Raw genomic sequence first — 8188 nt, forward strand, 5'->3', positions numbered from 1 at the left:
CTCGCCTCCTTCGCACGATGGCATGTGTAAAAGAGGACAGGAGGCAGGGCTGGATAGGGACTGAGAGTGTTGCAGGCTGTCCTGCAGGTACTCGTACAGCTCATTGTTGGGAATAATGGATGTGCTAGCTGCAGATGCCTGGCAATAGCTATCACTGGAGCTATCAAAAGCACACACTCACGCTCTCTCTCTCTCTCTCTCTCTCTCACACACACACACACACACGCACACGCACGTGCACGTTTAAGGGTTTGAGTGGTCCGTGATGAATGGCTTTGAGAGGGGTTGTCTGCGATCAATAATCCACTAGTGCCCAGCCCAGATGAGTGAAAATGGGCTCGCTGCTCGCTTCTCCTCCACGCCGCCGCGCGTTTCAGACTCTCGTTAAAAGGCCAGTGGTTTTCAGGAGCGCAGAATATCCCGTGAAGCCCGCCCGGTCATGTACGTCGCACGCTCGGACGAGGAGCGCGTCTCGCGTTTGATGATGTATTATCAGCCTCCGCGACGAACGCGCTGATGGAAGGGTCGAAGTGGAACTGGAGATGAGCTGAAAGCCTCTCCTCGGTGGATAAGAGCCGAGAAGATGGCTCGGGTTACGATCGAAGGCCAGCTGGTGCGCACACACGTACACGCGCACGCACACGCGGGTACTTTGGGTCCGTCTTGTTTTCCTGATCCACTCACACAAAGCGCATACACACAAACCCATCATCAGCTATTCACAATTTCGACAGATTTCTCTCGAATTCTGTGCAATTTTTTTTTTTCTCTTTCGTTCTATTTCTGGTGAATATTCTACAGCTATGACTAATTACACCTCCCAGACCATCAACACAATACCTCCCATACACCCGAAACTCGGCGCAGCGGGCAGGCCACGTGTCTCTTAAACGCTGTAGGTTCTCACACACACACACACACACTCCTCTCCCCCTCCCAGGCTTCACCTATCCAGCTTTCAAGTGAGCTTCGTGTTGTCTGTTGATTTGGTGCTTCCAGCCACAGCACCTGTTGCTGTCAGCATGTTGTGCGTTAGCTGCTCCGGTCACCCCTACCAGTGGTGTGTGTGTGTGTGTGTGAGAGAAAGAGATCGAGATTTTGTCTGCGCCTGACTGTCAGACTAACTGCCCTCCTGCTCTAATGAAGTCAGGGTCAGGTGTGTGTGTGTGCACGCACGTGTGCCCATATGCCCGCGCTCTAATGAAGGCAGGGTCAGATGCAGTATACGGCTAATTGGTAGAGTTTGCCTGTGGCTACTGGGGTTTAGTGTGATTGAAGAGTCCGACTGGGGTCTTTTCCACTCCAGCAGAGAGCACACACACACACACACACTCACTTGCTAATACACAAATAATAAAGCACCGTCGTACACCTTAATCTTGGTATAGCTTGAAGTGAGAATTGGATCACCCTGACCCTCACCAAGGAGAGATGAGCTAAAGAAAATCACTTCAAAGTAGTGTCGGGAGGAAGTGCATCATTCTGTCTCTCTCCCTCTCTCACAGACACACACACACACATTGTATATATATATATATATATATATATACAAACACCATCTTGCCCAAACAGAATGTTGTAGTTATAATCAGTTCAGCCAAGCAGTGCTAGGTGGATTAGGATTGTACTGAACGTCCAGCTTAGCTTTGGCCGAAGGCGCTGTTCACACCTGCCGTGTGATTTAGATCATAAGTGGACCACGCTGAGAACAGGTGCGAACGGGGCCCGGTATCTCTGAGACGCGTCGTGATCCCACCTGTGAAGGCCAAGCACATTTTGGAGGCGGTCAGGGATGAACACACGAGCGTCTCGGACAGCAACAACGCGAAATACATCATCACTGCGAGACATTCGTTAACCGTTCATTAGCAGACCACACGATGGAATTGTTTAAATCAATCCATCCAGGTCCGTGAGAGACCGTAGGAGTCACGGTGCTGTTCCTCCGATGGAAATGATGTATGAAATCTGATCACAAGCAGTCACTAGAGACGCCTTCAGAACCCCAGGAGACGTGTGCGAACAGCTAAACGCTTTCATTCGTCACGGGGTGTGTCTCAGTCGTTCTCCGTAGGGACCGATCAGGGACTCGGCCATTTCAATGTCTGTCTCAATCGCGAAATCCTTCCAGTGCGCTGGAACGTTGGCTCCTTTTTAAAAAATCCTTTTATCCCACGATGCACCACAAAAACCGGGGCGCATCCACACTCGCTGTGTTCCCTCCTTGGAAATGACGTCGTGTTTTCTGAAGCCTCTCGGCTCGAAAAAGCCCGGCGGACGAACTCTGAGCCAACTCCGTCTACAAGTGCGAGTAGCTCGTTATCGTCGTCGTGGCTCTCGAACGATTACTTACGTCCGTTTGAATTTAATGGCTTTTAAGTGTATAATGGTCTTAAAAACAAATCCACTAGCTACAACAGCAGCCTACGGTCCTGCTCGAAGTACCACGAGAGAAATTAGTGTGATTTAAGCTAACAAATTTATATCCCGTATAACATCTGAAATTATTGGTCCTGCCTGTTGTTGATTTTCTCGATGTTTGTTTTAAAATGGTGCCAGCTCGACAACGCGAGTATGTAGTTATGTCGGCGGAAATTGCGCCCTCGGTGTCCCGGTGTGTAGTGAGCCAGGTCCTTACCATGTACGCCGCATACTGATTCACGGGCTAGGGAGCAGATTGAGACGCACCCGTTGTGTGTTGAGCGGATAAATCAGTGATGAAACGATTTCAGTGATCGACACTGTACAATCATCAAACAGTATTCGACCACGGTAGGAGCGTTTGGCTTCATTTGGTCCGCAGATCTGTTGGGTTCAACTTTGGGTTTTTTTTTTTGCTCAGAGTTCAATATTGCAGGATCTACTAGAGATAACCGTGACGAAATCTATTACAATCATAAATTGGTGCAACGCACTGACTGATGCACTTAAAAAAAAAAACAAACAATCTAGCCGTGAGAGAATAGCGGAGATTCTGGCTTCATGGGCATAATGCAACTGATGAAATGCAAATTCTGCCCAAAAACATTTGCAAACTTTTTCTCCTGGTAGCTCATTTCCATTTAATAACCATTTTACCTTAAATGTGTTTTATGTAATGATGCCACTTCCTGCAGCAGCCTGTTAGCACAGTGTGGCGCAACAGAAACGCATGCGATTGTGAGTACAAAAGCTACAACTATCCATTGGCTTGGAGTCTAGGAAGCAAAACTGGCCGAGGGGCGTGTACTCTATTCCCCTCGTCAATCACAGGGACATTAGCCAATAGCAGGTGTCTGTGAGATCATTTATGCGGAACGGAGTAGACCGCACTTTCCTCTCAGTGGGTTACGCCGCCCTGTGACGCAGCATGAGCAGCAGCGGTTGGCTCGATTCACGCGTCTCAAGGTACGTTCCCACATACAGCGATCTTATCGCTGCAAGTCACCAGTCGCTGTACTATGAAGTCGCCAGTAGGCGGTCCTACTACTGGTTGCCATAGTGACATTTATCAGTGGGTGATGCAACTAGCATTCAAAAAAATGTTTAATTCATTTGTATAATGCTTTTTAACAATGAACATTGTCTCAGAGCAGCTTTACAGAAATATATAAACACAGGATACAGATTTGAAGTGTGTGAATTTATCCCTATTGAGCGAGCCGGTGGTGAGGAAACCAGACTCAATAGGGAACCCGTCGTCATCTGGGTAACAATGGATCGTGTGAAAGTGAAGGAAAGTTCATTATGGCTTTAACATGAAGTCTGATTGTTGAACTAGTCCGCTGTTCACTAAAGGACACCTGAGTGCAAAACTGCATGTGGTAATTGCAGGCCTAATGCCATCACTGCAACCGTAGTCCCAGCAACCACAGTTTTCTTGCTGCTAAATTGAACCATTGTAGAGAGAGAGAGAAAATTCATCAGTGTGTGTGTATATATATATATATGCATCATATCCTACGAGGTGAAGGAGAAGTAGCGTGTGCTCTTTCGCTTTGTGGCCGTCTCTCTGCGGCGAAAGTGCAAGCACCAAACAGTCTGGATCCACCAAACACAGATGACACGTGCTCTACTGTCTTAGTTGGTTACAGTTACATTTATATAGCACTTTTCTAGACACTCAAAGCGCTTTACATAGATTGGGGGTTCTCCTCAACCACCACTAATGTGTAGGATCCACCTGGATGATAGGATGGCAGCTACAGTGCGTCAGAACTCCCACCACACGCCAGCTATTAGTGGAGAGGAGAGAGTGATGTAGCCAGTTCAGAGAGGGGATCATTGGAGGCATTGATAGAGAAGGGCCAATGGGGACACTGGGGTTATACCTCTGCTCTTTTACGGTAAGTGTCCTGGGATTTTAGTGACCATAGAGAGTCAGGACCTCGGTTTAAGGTCTCATCCGAAAGACGGTGCGGTTTTTACATTAGGCCCTCTGACAGACCACAGGGTGAGCGCCCCCTGCTGGCCTCACTAATACCACTTCCAGCAGCAACCTTTTAGTTATCCCCGGGAGGTCTCCCATCCAGGTACTGGCCACACTCAACCCTGCTTAGCTTAGCTTAGCTCCCATTGGTAGTCGCTGCAGATTTGCCTAAAGTTAAACTTTTCTCAACTTTGTCATCGCTGGACACGCCCACACCTGGTCACCGACAGTCGCCGTCGCTCATTGAAAATGAACGGTGTCTGGACACTTTGTTCACACATACAGAGACTCGCAGCGACAGAGAAAGCATGCGTTAGCCTTCACCCTGGTTGCTAGCTGTCATGTGACAGGGGAGAGCTGATTTGTTTGGATTTGCCAGGTGACCTAATAGTCCGGTGCAAACTTTCCTGCCTTGTTTTTCCGTCATCGCATGATATCAAAAGTCTTCTGTCAAACTGAATCTTCCACACTGAACATCGTCATTAAGATGACGGTGACTTTCCACCTGAAATGACTTGAAACACACTGCCTTATTAATCTGCCGTAGTTTAACATCAAACACCGTCTTCGAGCTTTTCTCTATAATTAACGGTTCCCATCTTTTCCTTGATCCAGCCACCAGTCTGTCGGTGTTTCACCCAAATCTTCATTTTGTCTGTGGTATTGCTCTCGTTTTGAAGAGAATGTGGGAGGAGCTAGCGCTATGCAGCCAGCACAGTTTCACCGGAGGGCCGTGACCCTGCTGTGGAAGCATGGATAATGGCACAATCCAACAGTTAAATTATACCATTTAACCACTCTAGCTCGTTCCTTCCACCTTTTAGAAGCAGACAATGAAAGGCAAAGGATTTATTCCAGTTCATGGTTACAAACTACTTTTCTATTATACCTAATTGTTCGGCTTTATATTCGACTGAGACTCCCCCCCCCCCCCCCCCCCCCCCCCCCCCCCCCCCTTCGTCCTAGCGTTATTTTGTGCTAATGTTGTAGAATTTGAAAGGTAATCCAGGGTTTAACAGATTTGGGAGCTGTCTGGGAAATGTCTGGGATTCACATGCTGTATTAGATCCATTTGGATATGTATAAAATTCATCGCATGATTTAGAGGTCATATAATCGGTCTTTTTTTTTAAATTATAAACAGAAAAGAGGAGTACAAATGTGAGGAGAGAGAAAGAATTGGACAGGGTGAAGTTCTGACGATTTTTTCACAACACACTTTGGCTGTTAAGTGGTAAACTATCTCAACTAGCTTAGTGGCTTTGTAATTTTACAGCTAAAACGAATGATGTTGCTAACGCTAGCAATTTAGCATGCGTTACTCTGTCTTGTTGTAGCGTGTATAAGTGCGCTTAGCACTGTTCGCTTAGCAAAGCCACTTATTGCTTCCTTAAAATTGTGATCTCGCAGCTCTCGGATTCAGTAGGTGGATGATATGTTCTTTGAGGCTAGTTTCGGAGGCCGAAGTCATTTGACGCTAGCTGCACGTACACCGATAGGCCATAATGTTAAAAGCCTGCCGAACATTGTGTTGGTCCGCCTCCACTTGTGCCACCAAATCAGCTCTGACCCATCGAGGCGTGGACTCCACAAGACCTCTGAAGGTGTGCTGTGGTATCTGGGACCAAGGCGTTAGCAGCACATCCTTTAAGTCCTTTGAGTTGCGGGGTGGGACTTCCATGGGTCGGACTTGTTTGTCCGGAAACATCCCACAGGCGATCGATCGGATTGAGAGCTGGTGAATTTGAGGCCGAGTCAACACCTTGAACTCTTCGTCATGTTCCTCAAAGCGTTCCTGAAATAAACGCTGGAAGGAAACTCCAGTTAGAATGACCGAACGCTTCTCGGCACGTCCCTGTATATAGTAATGGACACGCGGGACTAAAGTAAGAAAGAAGCAAGGAAGGTTTAAGCGTATACCTGTTATACATACTTCCGATAAAGATATCGAAACGCCAATCGTCCTGGAGTTTGTCCTCTCCGAGTGCCTACGCTTTCCAAATGAATTCACAGCGACTGTAAATTTGGCCTTGGCTCTCTTTGCCTTGCTAGCTCCTCCCACACCTCCTCCGTCCTTTTGCACTCTCGCTTCATTTATATCGGTCCTTCTTAGTCACTTCTGTCACTCCTCCTTTTCGTCTCCGTCGCGGCTGTGCGTTCTCTCGCCTCTTTTACTCGCTCGCCGCCCTCGTTATAACCCCGAGCCCTGATGGTGAGATGTTTGGAGTCATTTTCTCAGATCTGCTGGCACACTGCCAGGATAAATAGACAACTTTCGCAGGGACGGGAGGGGTTAGCGGGGAGTAAATTAATCCGACAGGATATTGGAAAGATATAATGAATAAATAAATAAGCGATGTAGGGAAGGGGATCAGAAAGGAGGAGGGAAGGGAAAGGGACGACTATAATTAGTAAGTCCCTCCTTTCAGCTTTTTAAATATATTAGCTCTCGCATCCACACTCTGCTCTCGGGGAAAACATAGAGCACTTATCACACTCCGAGAGAGAGAGAGAGAGAGAGAGAGAAGCGCCGTGACCTGTCTCACCTGCGCTACTCTGTCTTCTTTTCTCTCTCTCCTCCATTCTCTTTCCCTGTGGCCTAGAAATTAGCCTGTCACAGTCGCTCGATGGCTGCAGGCTCAATTCGCCCTCCTCAGCAGCAGCCTGGAGGCTGAGCGTGTACAGTACGAGGGATTTTCAGTTCCATCAGCACTGCAGCTGCTTCTTTTGACTCGTTTCAGCCGAGGACAAAGAGTCCAGCTTTCCCGACGCCACGTACCATTAAATGAAGATATCAGAAGTCTGTATTGTTATTTACGGAGCCGATCTTCCAGCCAAGTGAATGGGTTTTAATTGGGGCTGAAACTAACGGTTATTTCCGTCATCGATTGATATCGATTTTATCGATCAGTCGTCGCAGCTCTAGTTTCAATGCCCTGGAGCTAAAATCTCATTTACGTCAAATGACATTTCCGCGCACGTTCTCCGCGTCCCGTAAGAGCCGTTAGTCACAGTAAAAGGGTTAGAATAAAAAAACAAAACAGTCACGGTAACACGAGTAGGTCTTTCTCGACAGGATAATCAGCGTATCTGTCGTCAATGATCGACACGCTAATCCGTCGCCGTTCTTCCGTACCACAACAACGTCGCCGAAAACCTCCGATACGGTCCGCCGCGTTCCGTCATCGTTTCTCCAGCATTCGCTTTATACGATATCGACGCGAGTCTCGTGAATGCGTTATAAAGGCACTACGTAGGTACCCATCTACTAGATCGCCACCGAGATCCGTCAGGACGTGCGTTCTGTGCAGCGGCGTGGCGAGAGCCGTTACTCACGTCTGCTTCCGGGCAATAATAATAATAATAACGAGGGACGGCTTAATAAGATAATCGGGATCGATTGAATAATTAGATCAATTATCTTATCAATCCGGGTTCCGTAAATAACACATTTCCGTGGAAGCTTTTCCAAATAACACATTTCCCCTTTTCTTCTGGCTGTGTGTTTTCATATGAAACACACAGCCACGTTCCTTTGGAATTTTTTGGGAATCTGCTGTAGGAATGAATACCCGAATTGAAATTGATGAAACGGCGCAGTTGTTAAAAGCACAATGAGGCATGTCTTTAATGAGCGCTGTAAACATAATGAAGTATGAAGAACTTACTGCATCTGCAGATTACTGCAGGTACCTCCAGCTATTTATCTTTCTCAGAGGATTTTTCTTTCCTTGAGTACTTGCAGCAGGTTTTTTTTTTTTTTTCTGCTTCCCTTCCTTC

General features: G+C 47.2%; 1 protein-coding gene across 2 annotated transcripts in view; it reads left to right on the plus strand.

Moving 5' to 3' along the window:
- The window catches only part of plxnb2b (plexin b2b), a 158550-nt gene that overhangs the window by 35459 nt on the left and 114903 nt on the right, over positions 1-8188 (plus strand). The window lies entirely within an intron of this gene.

The sequence above is a fragment of the Ictalurus punctatus genome, chromosome 14, assembly GCF_001660625.3.
Source record: "Ictalurus punctatus breed USDA103 chromosome 14, Coco_2.0, whole genome shotgun sequence".
In the NCBI taxonomy this organism is placed as follows: Eukaryota; Metazoa; Chordata; class Actinopteri; order Siluriformes; family Ictaluridae; genus Ictalurus; species Ictalurus punctatus.